Consider the following 18,882-nt stretch of genomic DNA (forward strand, 5'->3'; position numbering starts at 1 on the left):
TTCTCTCTTATTAAGACTTTTCATGCCAGGGAAAGCAAAATGTTTACCTTTGCTGAATAGCTTCTCTTGGTTAGGTCACATCTGGGGAAAAGTCATTACATAGTCTGTGATCTGTTTATTTAGCATATGTGCAAACCTAGCCAACTGTGATTTATTCAGTGAATAATGATTTTTTTATGCCAGTTTCTAAGGCATCAAGATAGAGATAGAAAAGGCCAGAAGTGCAAGAATGTAGTTCAGTGGGACCTGCTCCCAGACAGGACTGGGCCTTTATTCTCTTTCCTTCCAACTTTATCAGCCAGCAGTAATACGTGATTATTGATTTTGTAGGCTACAGAACGTCTTCTTCTTCCTTACCATATAAAATTAAAATTCCTGCCTGTTGTTGTTGTTAGTTGCGAAGTCGTGTCCGACCCATCGCGACCCCATGGACAATGTTCCTCCAGGCTTTCCTGTCCTCTACCATCCTCTGGAGTCCATTTAAGCTCACGCCTACTGCTTCAGTGACTCCATCCAGCCACCTCATTCTCTGTCGTCCCATTCTTCTTTTGCCCTCAATCTTTCCCAGGCACTTCTCCAGTGAGTCCTTCCTTCTCATTAGGTGACCAAAGTATTTGAGTTTCATTCCTGCCTGTAATCAACTGAAAAATATTGGTTTCTTGATTTTAGAACACACACCTCTCAATCATGATCAGTCTGAGACAGTACATGATTTTTAAATGTAAAAATAGTAAGTCTCAGTGGCTCCTTTGCTATTCTGAGTAGATTCCTTATCACCACCATGGCTGTCCTCTTACTTTCCTTCTTTTTCTGTGTAGCACAATGCCAGGAAGGAATGTTACCTATGGATTAGCAATGGGCCTTCTATAAGGTTGTGAAACTCAACAGCTATCCAATAAAGGGAATTCTTGATGCGGTCTCTTTCTTGCCTTTTTCCACATGGAGTATAAAAGTTAATAGCAATAGCAATAGCAATAGCAATAGCAATAGCAATAGCAATAGCACTTAGACTTATAGTCTGCTTCATAGTGCTTTACAGCCCTTTCTAAGTGGTTTTCAGAGTCAGCATGTTGCCCCAAACAACCTGGGTCCTCATTTTATCGACCTCGGAAGGATGGAAGGCTGAGTCAACCTTGAGCTTGGTGAGATTCGATCTGCCAAAGTGCTGGCAGCCGGTGATCAGCAGAAATAGCCTGCAGTACTGCACTCTAACCATCTGCACTCTAGCCACCGTGGCTAATCACGCTTGCCAATATAACTCTTTCTGTACTTGGTTCATAAGTGGTTTTAGCTCAGCGACCCGCACCTTTTGGGCACCAGGGACTGGTTCTGTGGAGAGAGGTTTTTCCGTAGACCAGAGGGGGTGTGGTTTAATGTGCTGCCTGCATCCTGCAGATGGAGTTTCGCTTGTTTGCTCGGCCTGGTTTCTGGCATGCTGTGGACCAGTGCCATTCCACAGACTGGGCATTGGGGACCCCTGTTTTAGCTGAAAACAGTAACATCCTTGAGATGAATTCTCTTCATTAGTGGAACCGTATTTATCTGCTTCTCAGATGCTGCAGCTGAACCACAGGGATGATCCAGGATATTTCACTGTTGAAGGTCTCCTCTCATCACTTATTTCCAAATAGAGAAATTGATCATACAGAAAATGGTTGAATCTTACTTCAACACTTGTTATAGAATTTAGGGAACAGAGGAGAAGACTGTTTTCCTGCCATTTCTTGTCACATTTCTTTCCCTTCAGTTTGCTATAGCATTAGTTAGTCTAAAGGTAAAATGAATTATTCTTCCATCTGCAAAATGCTACAAGGACCTTCCAAAGAAGAAATAACCCTCTTTGGGCTTTTGTTCATAACTGCATCTTCCTGTTCTTGAATAAGCAGATAAATTTGCTGGCCAAGTTACGTGCTGCCTGAAATGCTGAAATCTGTTGTGCTTCAGGAGTAAGGCTGTTGTTTGGTACTGCCCTTACAAATGAGGCAAGTTAAGGGAAATGATCGCTGGATTTCTCTAACTTGCTTTCTCTAGTTGGGAAGAACAACTTCTACTTTCCTTTCCTTTATATATGATGGGGCAGAATTGGGAGAGGTGGGTTTGTAATGCACGGATTTAGCCACCTTTCAAATTCTATAAATGCCAGGACACAGATGTGTTTTGTATGTGTGACATATTAATTGGGCTATTTTTAAACATAAATCTAGTGCTCTTATGGAAGAGCATAAGAGAATGTCCAAGAATAGTGTGACTGACAGGTTGCAAGTGGGAGGCAACTATCCTGGCACATCAAGGTCATTCCCTCCACTTCACCTATGCCTCAATTTGGTTATTTTTGAGTATAATTTTAGCATTCATGTGCTCAGAAATAGTGCAAGTGACAAAGAGGATTGGCAAGGTTGATGGGGGGAACTTCCCTTCCTTCTCTGTGACTGTCAGGTTAGCAGGCATACGATTTTAGTGTTTGGTTTTAATTTATGTATATTTTAATGAATATGTATGATTGTAAGCCACTCAGAGTTAACTTATGGCAACGGTGTCAAACTCGATTTCAATGAGGGTTGTATCAGGGTTGTGTTTGACCTTGGGGGCCAAGGTGGGCATGGCCAGCTCGATGTCACTCATGTCGGGGGCGCCCGTGGTGGCCCGAGCCCTCTGCCAGTGAAAACGGGCTCGCGAGCTCCATTTTTGGCTGTGATGGCCTCCTGCAATCCTCTGCCAGTGAAAATGGAGCTTGGGAGTGCCTCCCATGGCCCTCGTGAGCTCCATTTTTGGCTGTGACGGCCTCCTGCAACCTTCTGCCAGCAAAAATGGAGCTCGGGAGGGCCATGGGAGGCACTCCCAAGCTCCATTTTCACCGGCAGAGGCACAGTGGGCCAGTCCTTCGCTATTTACAGGGCGGTTTGACACCCCTGCCCTATGGTAAGATGGGCGGCCAATAAATTTTATAAATAAATATAACACCGAAATTTGGATCAGTGCAAAGCATTATTTGCTTTGATCTTATGTTCAATATTAGACTGGGGAATGATTAATCAGTAACACTAACAGTAACAGAGTTGGAAGGGACCTTGGAGGTCATCTAGTCCAACCCCCTGCTGACACAATCGTGGGCATTTTACAGATTTAGCTTCCCTAGTCACTTGATAGAGGTCCCTATATTCTGCCTCTGTTTATTACATCTGTATAAAGCATAGTACTTCCTCAAATACCAATTGCAATAATAATAGCTATTAAATTCAGAATGACCTGTATATTTAAAAATCTGATCAAGTGGGATATAATTTTAGAGAAGTTGGAATAAAATGTTCTTAAGATGCCACAAGAGTCTGCACTTTTGAATGATCATGTTAACACTAAAGCAGGTGTAATTTCCTTAAGAGAAAAACTCCATAATAATTGTTGGATCATTAGAATGAATTATATCACTCACTGGGTCTTTGCTTTTGGGTGGAAGGCTCTGAATGCTGTGGGAAGAAGCCATTCAGGGATAATCACAGTGGAAGTATCTTCTTTGTGTAGAGATGTACAGTATGTTTAGACGATCAGAGGTAAGGCTCTTGAAGTGACCACGCTGAGTGTTGGAGAGAACATGAAACATCTCTCTGAAGGATTCACATAGTTTGAACAATTATCAGTCAAAAGCAGAGGTGGTATTCAGCCAGTTTGGTAGCGGAAATCATGGGTGGGTCCCCGCCCCCACCCGCCCCAGCTCTATGCCATCCTATTTAGGTACGTTTTGAGACCAGGCGCATGCACGGAAGGCACGCGTGTGAGCAGAGCTCATGCACGGAAGGCCGGGTGCATGTGTGGAAGGCAGTCGCGCACGCAACGAGCATGTGCGTGTGGAACAAACTGGTAGTAACATAATGTGAAACCCACCGCTGGTCAAAAGCCACACGGCACAACCTTTCTATCTTTTGCTGATTAACTGATTTTTCTGTGGTTTTTTAAAAAAGAACTGAAATGTGGAAGGGAGAGAGGGAAGGTTCCAGTTGGAGGATCCCAGCATCTGGAACCCCTGTTCAGTTCTGTGAATGGGGCATAGAGGAAACAGCCTGTCTACAACCACTATATTTTAGAAGCATTCTATAAAATAAAGTTTGCAAAGTGATCTGTCGTTAGGCATTCCAACTTAAGCAATATTTGCTAAGGTTAATAGGCAAGCAGCCGAATAACAGCTGCCGGAAGCACAAAACACCGCACTATTCAAGCAGCCAAGGATTTGATAAAAGAGAAATAAAGCAGAGTCTTTTCCTTTTTCCAAGGAGAACCTTCCTTTATAAACAAAGAAGTCTAATCATTTCTATCTTACAAAGATCTAATGCTTCCTGTTGGTATGTAAATTACTACACTCCATTTCTTGTGATTCTTCTGCGAAAGCAACATTTCTGAGGTTGGGGACTCATCAGTAGCAGAGATGTAAGTTGGGAATTTACTGGGGAAATAATTCTGATTTGATTTGTGCAGGATGGATTCTTGTTCTTAGGACTGATAAATTTAGAGCAATAAGAATGTTCTCATTTTTATCAATCCTAAGGACAGGAAATTGTTCATTGCCAACTTAGAATCCTCCAGATATCTTTGGCTAACTCTCTCTTCACTCTTTTTTTTTTTAATTTTATTAAAATAATCTTTATTTACATTTTCCATTAAAAACAAAAGAAGAACGACACATTATATAAATAACAAACAAAACATACAAGACAAGGCTGTTTTCACCCTCCCCAGGTTCCAAGAAAGCCTCTGGCGCCTGGGGAGGGTGAAAAACAGGCCTACCATGCCATCGTGTGCCAAAAGGGGGTGCGCAGATGGGGTCGTGCACACATGCGCGGGGTGCGGGGTGCAATGAATTATGGGTGTGGGCACACACACGTACGACCGCTCTGCATTCCCCCCTCTTTTGGCACGTGACGGCAAAAAGGTTAGCCATCACTGTCATAGAGTATATGAGTTGGAATGGATTGCGTGGTTCATCTAGACCAGCGGTCCCCAATCTTTTTGGTACCACAACGTGGGAAAACAATTTTTCCACGGACCATCGGGGTGGGGATGGGGAAGATAGTTTTGTACGCTACCTATATCCTGTGCATGCACAGATGAATTTTTGCTCACTTGCACAGCCTGGTTCCTAACAGGCCATGGTCCGGTACTGGTCCGTGGCCTGGGGGTTGGCGACCCCGATCTAAAGTAAACATCTATTTATTCTGAAATGAACATTCATAAAGCATTCCTCTTGATAATTATCCTGAATCATGTTTTTTTTTATATAATTTCAACTACTACCCTGTTTCCCCTGTCTTATATTTTTTTGAACCCTGAAATAAGTGCTTGGCCTTATTGCCATGCGCTCAAAAGCCCAATTGGGCTTATTATCGGGGATGTCTTCTTTTGGGGGAAACAGGGTATATTGGTCCTTGTCGTCTGCTCAATTTCAGCAGATCTGTCTTCTTGTAAAGGGCAACTTTTTATATACCGGTATTTGCAGATTGTTGCATCTTCCTTCAGTCTTCTTTTTTATCCATCTCCCTTAACTGTTCCTTAGACAGCTTATTTTCAAGAATTGGTATCGCAGTTCTCCTCAGAAGTTTCTCCAGCCTCTTTACATCAATTTTAAAAGACCAGACATAGTACATATGCTGTGGTCTAAATAGCACAAAGCACAAAAGTAGTATTACCTTCTGTGATCTGAACGAAATATATTTGCACGCAGATCAGGCTGCCTTGTCCTTCGTAGCTATTCCTTCATACCATTTGCTGTTCACCTGATAGTTCAGTATTATAAATCCCTCTCACACATAGAATTGGAAATTGGCTTTGCCAATCATTACTGGTTTATTTGATTTTTTCTTATCCAGATACGAATGGAGCCCGGAGGACCCCATTTAGAATTTCTCTCTGTGTTGACAGAAAATCATCTATGGGAAATTTTGATCTATATGGCTTTGTTAAAAACTAATGCTGAATTGATAACAAAGAAGAAATGTATTTGGTTCTGGAATATATAAAAAGGAAAATATAGTTTTAAAATGGAAAATGAACTAGGTTCTACAGTAAAATCTACAAACTTATGATAACATCAGGTCTTGTAAGACTGATGATTGTATAACATCTCATGAATTTGGTAACATTTCATTTTAAGTTTAGTTTTCATGCACTTTTCAAGCAGATGTGTTTCTTTTACATTTTAAAGCTATTTAATATTTTAAGTTTTATTATTTATGGTTGATTTAAACTTGTTATTGCTGTCCTTTCTTTGTTGATGAGAGCAAGTAAAACAACCCCCTAATTAACTTGATGTTCTTGTTTGACTTGTTTTAAGTTAAATAATAATAAAATGAGTACACGGTTACTCATTTGGAACAGTTCATGTTATTTCTGCAATTTAGTACAGTAGCTCTTGAAAAATACTAAATAAATCATTTGATGTAAAGGTTAGAAGAACCCATTGATTTGGGTAGTTTATATGGTTCACATGTTAAAAAAAAATATTATATTTGCAGTAGTAATTGCAATAGTAATTGCTATGTTTTAGAAAATAGTGATGCAGGAGTATGCTACAAGTAACGTAATATAACATGGGTAACAACACTAGAATTTCAAACTGTTCCTAAAAGGGATAATTGAATAGTGATTCAGACACAACCTCTAATATTTTTGATTGCAGAAATGAACCTCTGATTATCTTAAAGTAGTAACATTTTGGTTTGGTTTTGTCAGTAATAGAGAATTAATTCTGTCGTTAAAAATAACTATCCAAACTTTTGATCAACAGAAACTAGTTTACAACGCCTTTGTCATTATGTGAGACTAATTGGTAACTGTTGTTACTAGTAAATGTTGTATTTAATGCCTTGCAGCTTACACACCTAGAGAATCTTAAGAATTTAACTTAGCTCTAATAATAAGCAGAGGAATAATTGCCAGTATTGCACTCAGTCAATGTATAAATAAATCAATATTGATGCTGCCATAGCTTTTTAATGAAGAGTAAAGTATTAGTTTCTGGATTATGTGAACATTTTTTACAAAATATCACTGGCCAGTATGACCTGAGGTCTTGTTTTAAATGTAATTTAGTTTAAATATGTAACTTCAGCTCTTGGTCAATAGGGGTAAGGTTGAAAATGGCACTTGAATAGGCTGCTTAAAACTCTTTCAAAGCAACTGGATTGAAATAAACTATATATGGGAATAAAATATATTCTGACTCTTTGTATCAGATGTTTTATGCAAGGCAAAACAGCTGTGGTTAATCAATAATTAGCTTTAGTTTCAAATGTTACATCCAAGTAATGTGAGATCTTTATGTGGCATTTTGTCAATACAGAGAATATAAAATACAATATAGAACTTCCAATAGATAGTTGTGGAGTAAGGTTTTGAAAAGATAACACTTTCCACTCCTGTCTGCCTTCTCCATTTCAGTTTTCTGTCAGTCCCTATTTAATTATGAAGATAGAACCAAGTCAAACTGATGTTTGAAAATTTAATGTGCAGCTACGTTTATCATGATTGTGATTTGGGTGTTTTCCAGATATAATGCATCTAACTAATGGCTATTTTGAATGGATAAGTTTACAAAAAACAAAACAAAACTCTATGTTGCAATGTAATTGACAGAGCCACTTTTAGACAGCATTCCTGTATTCCAGATTTGGCGTAGATTTAGAGAATCTTGATTATAATCTTTAGTTTTCAAAGCGAGGCCCAAGGTGACTGTATATCTCTTGACACATTCCTTGTCATCTGTCAGGTTCTTTTAGCACAGGGGTGTCAAACTCAATTTTATTGAGGGCCGCATCGGGGTTGTGTTTGATCTCGGGGGGGCGGTTTGGGGGGAATGGTCAGCTTGACATCACTCGTGTCAGGGGCGCCTGTGGTGGTCCGAGTGCTCTGCCAGTGAAAATGGGTCCCCAATCTCTGTTTTCTGTTCGTGTGCAGCCCTTCTGAGCTCCGTTTTCACTGGCAGAGGGTTTCAGGAGGTTGTCCCAGCTGAAAACGGAGATTAGGAGCCTGTTTTCGCTGGCAGAGGGAAAACAGGCTCCCTGCTGTTTCCAGGGTGGTACTGCGGGCCAGATCTAGGCATCCTGTGGGCAGAATGTGGCCAGCAGGCCTTGAGTTTGACACCCCTGATTTTGCAAAAGAAAAAAGAAAAAAAGAGAAGTTAACAATTTGCAAAGCAGAGCAGCAGATTTAGGTGTAAAACTGCCATTCCACAATGGTTTGGGGCTCCGCCAGAAGTTGTCAGGTTTCCGTGTTATAAAAAAAAATATTGTTTATGGAGGAATGGGATCCTATTTTTTGTGTTGTAGTAAATAAATGTTTCCACTTTGAAGACAGCTTTTAAAGTTGACGATTCAGGTCATATTAGTTTAAAAAAATCATTCACTTTTGAATTTTTGTTCAGGTTGCTATCTGAACATGGCATATATCAGTGTTGGCAAACCTTTTTGGCACTGTGTGCCAGAAACTGGAAGAGCAGCCGCCCCATGCGATCTTCCAGTTTCCGGCATGCACATGTGCGCCAGCCACCTGGTCTTCCGGTTTCTGGCATGCATGCCTGCCTGAAGACCAGCTGGCCAGTATGCATGCACACCTCGAAAACCGGAAGAGTGTCAAAATTCAAATGTTAAAATTCTCTCGGGCCACAGGGGGAAAGGGGTGGCAGGGGGCACCAGAGCTGTCAGTGGTGGGGGTGGGATGAGCCCCGTCTGTCTGCGGGCTCCGCCTGGCCTTCCGGGGGTCCTTGTGCCTCCCGTTGGGGTGGTGGGACATCCCCATCAACAACCAAGTTCCTCAGCCCCAGGCAGGGAGAAAAAGTTGGGCGGGGAATGCTGCCTCCCTTCTCTGGAACGCCGGAGCTCCTTCCAGGCCTAGGAGGGAAGGGGTGTCTGTGTTCCCGGGGATTGGGTTGGGGGGGCCAGCAGGCGGGAGAGCTTCGCCCCAACTCTGGCCGGGATGAAGCGCCCACCCCAGCCTGCCACCGAGAACAAGCCGGCGCAGCCCCCTGCCATTTCGCAAAGGGAGCGTGACCGCTGCCTGGCCGATGCGCCTCTTCATCCAGCACTGGACAGACATTCCTCCCGCACGGACACAGCTCCTGCGCAGCCCTGCCGCCACAGAAGAACAGAAGCGGCAGCTGCAGGCGAGGGGCAGGAATGACTGGCCAGTCCCTGTGGCCGCTCCCCCACCAGCGAGCCAGACCCTCAGCGGCATCTCCATGCATGAGGAGCTGCACACTCCTCTGGCCCTCCTGGGGCAGCTAGCTGCCCCGACAGTGGCTCCTCCTCCTCCTGGCTGCTTCAGCATCCCGGCTGGAAGCGGCAGCTCGAGAACTGTCACCACCCCCTCTCCCCCAGCAGTTGCAGCAGCGGCAGGAGCAGTGGGGGGGTGGCCACCCACCCCGCCAGCAAACACTCCCCCGCTGCTCTGTCAGTCCCGTGGGCTGGAGGGCTGGGCTCTGCAAGAAGCCCACTCGGGCAGGGAGGAAGGGAAGCTCCAGTCCGCCCGACCTGGCTGGCAGCTCTGCTCCCTTGACCTTCCGGCACGCCAGGCAGCTGATCTTCATGTGCATGGGAGCGCTGAAATGCTCCTAGAATTGATCTTCCAGTTTCTGGCATGTGCATGCACACTGGCCAACTGTCTTAATGTGTGCCGCATGCCTGCCAGAAACCGGAAAACCAAGTGACCGGCGGGCATGCATGCATGCGCACACCGGAAACCAGAAAATCATCTCCTTGCCACGTGCATGTGCACCGGGCAGCTGCTCTTCCAGTTTCTGGCGCTACTGTGTGCATGAAGATCAGCTGGCCGGTGTGCTGGAACCCGGATGAGCAACAGGCGACAGCTCACGTGCCTGGAGAGATGGCTCTGTATGCCACTTCCAGCTCTGCATGCCATAGGTTCGCCATCACAGGCATATATGGTAAAGTGATAGTTATAATTCTAGGAGCATATCTTAACTCTTTTCAGGAATATGTGACTAAACTGTATGATACCAATTATAATTATTTCGGTGTCTTAATAATTATAATTATTTTGGCTCTATATTTCTGTTACATAGAAGCCATTGCTAAAGATTTCTTAAATAAGAATCTGTCATTAATGAAAAGGATGTATTGGATGGCTAAATTTGTGTGAGATTTGTATGACTTGGTTCAAAACTTGTCCACTGCATATCTTGCAGTTCTATACCTTTATCGATTTGGGATGTAACTCACAGCTATATAGTACTTCTAATGTACTGTACATCGATCTGTTCAATTAGACAATTCTTTATATGGAAGAACAAAGGAAATTATTTTCCATTTCCTCCCCATGCCCCCCCACCCCCGATGCTGATCTTTTCAGCATGACTGCCTCTGGATGCTGGCATGTGTAGTGAAAGACAAATTTGGCTTCTGGGCATTTTAATGTAATGTATCACAAAAGCACAATCCATGAAGGATAATAGTACATGGACTGATGCTATGAAGTCGAATGTCTCTACCGGTGAACATATACCACTGAACTTTGCAGAGAGTTCAAAGAAAGTCAGCACATACTTGAATTTTTTTTGTCCTGAATGTGATATAAGGAGTACGATTTAAATGTTTCCACTTTGAAGTCAGCTTTTAAAGTTGATTTTCTGTTCTGTTCTGTTCTGTTCTGTTCTGTTCTGTTCTGTTCTATTCTGGTCATAATAGTTTTAAAGAATCATTCACTTTTGAATTTTTGTCCAGGCTGCTATCTGAACATATTTACATCGTTGTATATATGATGTACAATGGCAATAAAGGCTATACTATATAATGGTGTCCCAATGATAGCATTGTCATAGCACTTGGAATAAATGCCTCTTTTATCCTTTCCTGTTTATTACTGTAGTTGTTTATAATTTATAAGTTACATTACAACAAAATTATATCCTGGAAAAGTTTTTGTCCAACTGTTCAGTCAAAGAAGAGAAACAGCCTGGGTTCTGCTATTTTTCAGAGCTGCTTTGTTTAAGTCGCCTAGTTAATTTGCAGCAAAATCAAGTATTTAGAGAGTAATTAAAGAAACCTGAAAATATTTTTAAAGTAATTGTCATTGTCATTGTTTTTGTTTAAAATTCTTCAAGAATAGAATTTTCAATAGCATACGTAGTCCTCCTTCAAATAAAAACATTGTCTTGAACGTTTAAGAGAAAGAGAAAAGAAGAGATGCAGGTCTCTTTCTTTCTGTTCACATTAATTTGCAAAGAGCAATCATATAAATATGCAGATATGCCTATGTTATCCAGACATAAAATTACTCCTTTTTGAAAATAATATGTGGTGCTTCTAGTGCAGAGTATATACAATTCCTTATGTACTCTTTTTTCAAGATGTTTGCAGCTAATGAAATAGACCCAAGGAAACAGTGCTATTATCTTAATTACCATTCTCAATATTAACTTGGAAGTGTATACCTGGCTTAACCTATATCCTTTGGATTGGTTTCCAGTCTAAAGATATCTTATATTCAGGTAGTCCTCGGGTTACAACAGTAATTGGGGCTGGAATTTCCATTGCTAAGTGATGGCATTTGTAAAATGCCATTTTTAACCCATTGATTAGCAACAGACAATCCCACCAATGTGCAATTTGGAGAGGGTTGGGCGCAGCTTTTGGGAGGCTTCAGAAGCAGCATGAGAAGGAAGCATGCAGTTTGGAGAAGCACACACACAGTTTGGAGAGGGGCATGTGCAGCTTTGAAAAGAAGACCTGGTGTGGCTAGCAGCTGCTTCATATAGGGCCAGGATGGGTGCACCTTGTCAGCAACAAAGACAGTGAAAGTCAGCTGGGGCCAACAGGGCATGTGATGTGCAGGGTAATGGTGGGATTCCGCCAGTTCTGTCCGGATCGGGCGAACCAGTAATGGCGACTGCGGGAGGCTCCGCCCACCTGCCCTGACATAATGTGCAAGTACTGTGCATGCGCGGAAGGCTGTGTGCATGCACAGAGGTGAGGCGCGCTCACATTTGCAAACCGGTAGGGAAGGGAAGGGAATCCCACCTGTGGTGCAGGGCCATTGGGACTTTGTGCTGTGGCCCTGGTGTGGTTGGCTGGCAGCAGTGGCGCCATCAGCGATGCTGAGGCTGAAGTAGAGGCCCAGGAGCAGTGGCAGCCAACTGAAGGCCTCAGGCCTCTATTTCATCCCCACCACTGCTTGTGCCACCACTGCCAAGGAATGCTGCTATGCAGGTAGCCAAAATAGCAGAGATGAGGGAGATTGGTGGATGGGTGGAACTGAAGTGCTTCTGCCGTCATAACTATGAGAAGTTGCCAAGCACTTGAATTTTGATCAAGTGACTGCAGGGGCCCTGCAATGGTGGTAACTTTGAAGACCATATACTTGTATCATTCATTCAGCACTGCCATAACTTCAAATGGTCACTGAACGAATGGTAGTTAAGTGAGGATTATCCGTAGGATGCTCTCTACTGCTCTGTTCTTTGTATTTTGGGGGGCTTTTTTATATCTGTGCATTCATATTAATCAAAATGCAATATTTAGCTAAAAATATTTTCCACAGTTTGCATTCTTTACAATGGAAATCACATTCAAGTCCTAAATGTCAAACCAGATTTAGTTGTGTTTGTATGTGATAGCAGATGTTATGTTGAATGAAAAGTATAATAGTTTATATAAATAAGTGGTATAGGTGACCTTTTTATAACATAGTGCAGAATGTGGAGGCTTAGACAATTATCCTAAGTATAATGACCTGAATTGAACTGGTCTTGAGTGCCATTAACACGGTTGGTATTTGGACTTCAAAAGTTGTGTTTCATAAAGCCATACATTCAAAAATGCCTTTCGACAACATGCTGTGGGATTGGGATTAAAATGCTTAAATTCAAAAAAGTATCATTTTGATCCCTTCATGGGCTTAGTTTTCCTTCTGTTGAAATATTTCCAGTTGAAGTATCAGACCACCAAATTTTTGCCCATTTTTTAAAATTTGATGTTAATTATATTTCATATTGAACATGAATGGGGCACAAAGAAAGTGAAATGAATTTGTTGAAGGCATAATTTCTTGCTGATGTGTTCCTTGCTTCTCCTAGGATGTAGATATCCAAAATCATGTTGATGACCATCTGTAAATTACCGGCATGAGTCTTGAGTTTCCAAAAGCAAAGTATTTGCTTCTCAGCAGTAATTTACTACTGTACATTTAATACTTGCTGTGCTTTGAATAATTATTTGCATAGTAAGCAGTATTTTTTAATAAGGTAATGCGCATACAGAGAGAATGATTGTTTGCTTTGCATTAGTAGAGGGAGGCATTTCATGTGCTTTCTGAGATGGAGACAGAAGAGAAAGCAATTAGCTGAAGTTGATGTTGTCAGAGTCAGCTGAATATCATGACCAGATGTCTCTACATTGCTGGTTCTTGCTCCAAGAGTATTTTTGGACATTGTAGAAAGAACAACAACAGCCTTTAAAGACAACCAGAATCAAAAGGGTGAAGTAGTATTTAGGTTGGGAATAAATATTCAGTTGATTCAATGTGGGATTAATAGGATAGTTCTGCTGTTTGGCATGGCTGCTGCAAATCTTTTTCATGCAGATTATACCTGTGTGATATAATCTTCAAGCTTTATCATAGTTATATGTCTGTAGAATTCTCTAAGGAATAACTGAAGGATTTCACACACATACACTGTAATGTCCTAAAATTAATATAATGCATACATGCTTTCAAATTATCTGTTTTACCTTGGTGATTTCTAATCTTTATTATACTGAGCTTTCACTGGGGACTTTCACATTTAGCATGGAGAACATCTCTGAATGAGACTCTTGCAACTCCACAGATAAAAGGATGTTGTAGAGTTGAAAATGGCATTTGCTTAAGGCTGTAGAGAGTCACGGCCAGTTGGAAAGGACTTTAATAAACAAAGTCTATGAGACTGTTTAAAGTTTAATTGTTTAAATTTGTTTACATCACTTTCATGCATACTTCCTCTGGTGTAGCTCTAGTTGTTTGTTTCTGTTTGGTAAGACATTTGCATCTGGCTTTCATTCTTTTTCTCCAAAGTACAAACAGTGCATTGGTGTTTATTGTTCCTCTTATGCTGAACCTGACAGTATACATAGATTAACAATTGTCATGCAAACATCAGAGGGATGTAAAGCAAAGTCTGGTATTCTGACATTCCATGGTGCTGATTATCTGCAACACTGCCGCTGTCATGGAGATAACTGATAGATAGAACAATATAGAACATTGCATCGTGTGCATACACCCAGTAGGTTAATAGAGGACAGACAGAGAGAACGCTCTGGGTAAATATGACATGCTGAATTTCCCTATCCAATGTAAAAGTGTCTTAAGAAGACTGTCTCTAATGATGGATGTGTCTAGGTCTTATTTTTTTAGCTCAATGTGGCATGAACCTAGGAAAATTATTATAAAAGTATGCGTCTTAAGTACAATTTTCAAGAAAAATAAATAAATAGAGCAGATGTAAATCTGGCTTTTGTCAGAATTGGGTGAGGCCAGCTGGTAGCAATGTTCAAATTAAATAAAGTCTTCAGGTTCCAACAAGTAGCCTGGGAGGTTTGCACGTACGCGTGCCCCTACCCATAATTCTATGCGCCCTGCCCTGCGCATGCGTGTGCAACCCCCCCCCTCCGCTTCTGCCATGTGATGGCCCGGTAGGCCCATTTTTCTTTCTTACCTGGCTCCAGATCCTCTCTGTGTATCTGGGAAGGGCGAAAACAGCCTTTTCCACTCCCTCGGAGGCCTTCCGGAGGCCTGAAACAGCCCATTTCCCAACTCCCGATGGGATAGGAAGTGACATTTTTTGCTATCCCCAGCCTCAGAGCCTCTCTAGGAGTCTCTGGAGGCTGGGGACAGCAAAAAATGTCACTTCCTGTTCCACCGGAAGTTGGGAAATGGGCCCTTTCAGGCCTCCGGAGTGGGAAAGTCTGTTTTCGCCCTCCACAGATACACAGAGAGGATCTGGAGCCAGGTAAGAAAGAAAAATGGGCCTTCCCCACTCCCCTCGGCCCTCCGGAGGCAGGAAACAGCCTGTTTCCCTACTTCTGGTGGGCCCAGAAGGCCTGAAAATCAGCTGGCCAGCGCACGCATGCACGCCAGAGCTGAGCTGGCATGCCCACTGATATGCCATAGGTTCACCATCATGGGTCTATTGCCTTCATTAGCACATAATATCACTAATGATCAAGACATATTTTGCTATTGTTTTTAAATCAAGATCTAATTGCCTGATGTTTCCCCAAACATCGCTAAATGTTTTTTAGATGTATGGGCCAAACATGTTCATTGCAACATATTTTCATTTGCTATAAGGATATTGATTGTTATCTATCACTAGATTACAGTCTGATGGTCTTGTAGATACAACAAGGCTGAAAAGATTCACGTGAGGCAGTAAATTACATAGACTGCTTTCTAGATAGCATTTGTCTTATGTCAGCCACTTTGATTCAGGAATCAGCTGACAGCCACAAGACATGGAGAGATCATAGCAAAGCCGATGCTGATTTTCCAGTAGTTCAGAAAAACTAAAATATCAGGGAGGTATTCCTTGAAAATCCAGGAGATTTTTGCTGGACATTTCCTATCATTTGCAATCTCTTAAAAAGGATTCAGATTCACTTTTAATTTTTATTCCAATTGAAATGCTAATACCACATGCAGATGTCTAATGTACAGAAGGGTACAATACAATATTGTATTATTTGTTATTTATTTAGCAAAATTTATTTAGCAGTTGTAAAAAGGTTTCACTCAGAGATACCAGTGACTCACCCACTTCCAAGGGAGATTGAGTGAAAGGAGGCTGAAGCATTTCCAAAGCTCTGTTTATTGTGGCCTCAAAATATTCTCCAACAGTAGCTAAATAATCAAATATATGTTTGTGATAAAATATTTTATCACTTACATTCTACTAATTCAATTAAAAGGTTAACTGCATACTGCCTTATAAGTAGGACTGTACTGTACTGTATTACTGTACCAGGATTGGGCTTCAAAAAAACTGGGAAACCACTAGATGGCAATATGTCTTCTGCTGTAGAATAACCACCACTTGGGGTAAATGTCTATGGAGATTCTCAGTCATCCAGGTCATGGTTGTCCCAAAGGTGCTTTTTCAAAAGGCAACTGGACTTTGTTTTTCCTTGAAGACCTTCCACTTCTCATCCAAGAAGCTTCTTCATGCTCTGCTCTTATTGGGCTCTTCAGAAACTTCTTGGATGAGAAGCAAAATGTCTTCAAGGAAAAACAAAGTCCAGTTGACTTTTGAAAAAGCATCTTTGGGACAACCACTTGAGGTAATATACCACAGGAAAAGGAACTGATATGAAAGAAGACACCATTAATATAAAACTCTAACTTTATTCTATGGTGATAGCAGAGGAATGTTAAGGTGTATTTTAGTCTCTCCCATACAAAGCTTGAAGAAATTACATTACTTCTGACTAAATAATATTTTTCTCTAAAAAAAACAGTCTTGCTTACTCTATATTTCTGTGAATTGTCTGTATCATCATCCCATCTATTGTGGTAGAAATCAACCATAAATGGAGAATTTTCTTCCCATACAAATAAATATCAGCTTCAGAGGTGAGATTTTTTTTTCCTGAACTTCAGCTGGGGAAGAAAAACACAAATTCACTTTCTACACTTGTGCTTTTCCCAGTAATTCAAGTTGATCCTGTTTGTGTTTTTAAACCTTTGTGTGTTCAGATGCAAAGGCACATTTTTAAGAAATGCCATCCTTAGTATGAAGCTTCTATTCATACTAGTAACCAAATGTTGCAGTAGAAAGTGCCTCTATTTGGTGTTTCAGCTATTCTCTCTTGGACATAGACCGTACCATTTTTGCTACATAAGCAACAGCATTCTCCCCATTAAAAATGGGAGAATACAAAAATCACAATTCTGCTGAGTCCCTTCCTCTGAGATCCACAGACTGCCCATGCAACTACTTTAAGAGTGATAGCTAAGCTTCCCAAATATATGCATGATTACACAGTGCAACAAAGCATGAGCTGAGCATCTGCTGTGACTCAGCTTGAGTAGTTATTTGTTAATCGAATGGGTGGTGACAGTTCAACCCCCTTGAAATGCTGAAAAATGCTTCTCACAAAGCCAAGAGGCTGGAGAGCAACATTCTATGCTTGCAAATTGAGGCTCTAGTGGCATGTGGTTTTTGCTTTTTATTCTAGGCTCTTTCAGTTGTTACTCTCTCTCTCCCCACAACTCTGTCACTTTAAAGTGACAGTTGCGGCATTGCGTTTTTCCTATGATGCCAAATGTATCTTCCTTAAATTTGGGGAATCAGTAGCTTTTAAGAAAAATGGATGAGATCCAGCTGAATTTCTGCAAGTTCTCTTTTACAAACTGTTAGGATATTGAATTTAGTAGCTGGAATAGTAAAGTGCCCAATAGGCCAGAACACAGTTGTAGTTGAAATAGTAGAAAACACAGTTGTAGTTGATTTGAGGCAATCTATGCTATGATTGGCTGTGGTAAGTATAAAGGGGGAGTTTCCCTTTTTTCCCCTCCTTTTTTTTTCCTGTGTGTTCTGTATACTGTTTAATTCACCTCATGATATTCCTGTGTTCCTGACTATCTTATGTTCTTCCTTTTCTGGATGATGACAAAGGCTGCTACTGCTGCGCAATTCCATGACAGAAACCTAGTAGCAGGGGCTGGCAGCAGCCCCACAGCAACTTTTAGGACTAGCTTCAGTGGTGATAGGGAATTTGAGAGGTGGAACTCAACCTAGTTGGAAGGTCTGCGGGTGGAGGGGGCTGCACTAGAACTTCATGTGAGCTACAGTTGTGAAACCACATTACACTGTATTTATTCACAAACTTTAGATCTAGTTCTACTGTTCCTGTTCACCCATCTACAGTGGCTGCCAATTCCACTAGGTAGTTATCAGACAATGAAATCAACTTATTAGGCTAGGGATGCATAAACTGAGGCTTAAAGGCTAACATGGGTGCATAACATGTGCCCTTTCAGATATTGCTGAACTGCAATTCTTTCATCCTTTGTTATTGTCCACACTGATTGAGACTGTTGAGAGTTGTAATTCAGCAGTATATACATGATCGGAAATAGTGCAGCCGTGCCAAAAGTTTTGGATGCTGCTCCCAAAGCTGCTCCAAATGTGCCAATCACCAAATTGTAAGTTTGAAAAGGATAGAATGAAAAAATTAAGTACCTGGGAAGTAATCAGTTCTTAATCTTAGTTAAATGTTAATTAAGTTAAATGTGTTTATCCCGACCCATTCATTTTTTGGATAACAATCCTCAGCATGCCACCAAAAAGTCCTGAGTTAGTTGGAAGTCTCTACTTTAATCCATAAATACAGCTTGCAAATTGTAATTCTTCTTCATTTATCAAGTGACTCATTAGCATCATGTGTGAATTTAGCCACAGCCAGGGAACAAGTTATTATAATGATAAATCCATGGAAGTATAATAATCCATTTGTATAATAAGTAATTCATAATGGGCAAATAAAGAATTTAAAAAACTTATATTCCTTGAGATGCAACATGCAACAATCTCAAAAATTTCATTAGTATTGTTTTGTCATTTTAGGTTATAATGCAATATAAGATATAATTTTAGGCCATAAAGGTGGAAAATGGAAGGAATTTTGTTAAGCTCAGATTTCCTTTATAAATGATGCATCTGAGTATGAGACATTATATGTTAATATAAAATTTAAAGAAAATTTGAATACAAAATGAAGAGCTGCAAGCATCAATATAGGTTAATGTCTGTTTGCAGAAGAATTGCTCTTCTTCAGACTGAACTGATAGCTTTTGCCAACTGAGATCCTTCGAATTCATGTTAATTGTAAGTGAAGCAAAAAGGGA

At 41.1% G+C, this 18,882-nt stretch overlaps 1 protein-coding gene across 1 annotated transcript in view; it reads left to right on the plus strand.

The window, feature by feature from the left end:
• Positions 1 to 18,882, plus strand: part of GFOD1 (Gfo/Idh/MocA-like oxidoreductase domain containing 1) — a 48,086-nt gene that overhangs the window by 27,984 nt on the left and 1,220 nt on the right. The window lies entirely within an intron of this gene.

Source organism: Pituophis catenifer, unplaced genomic scaffold, assembly GCF_029215685.1.
Source record: "Pituophis catenifer annectens isolate HBS135680 unplaced genomic scaffold, rPitCat1.0.hap2 SCAF_3, whole genome shotgun sequence".
Classification (NCBI taxonomy): domain Eukaryota; kingdom Metazoa; phylum Chordata; class Lepidosauria; order Squamata; family Colubridae; genus Pituophis; species Pituophis catenifer.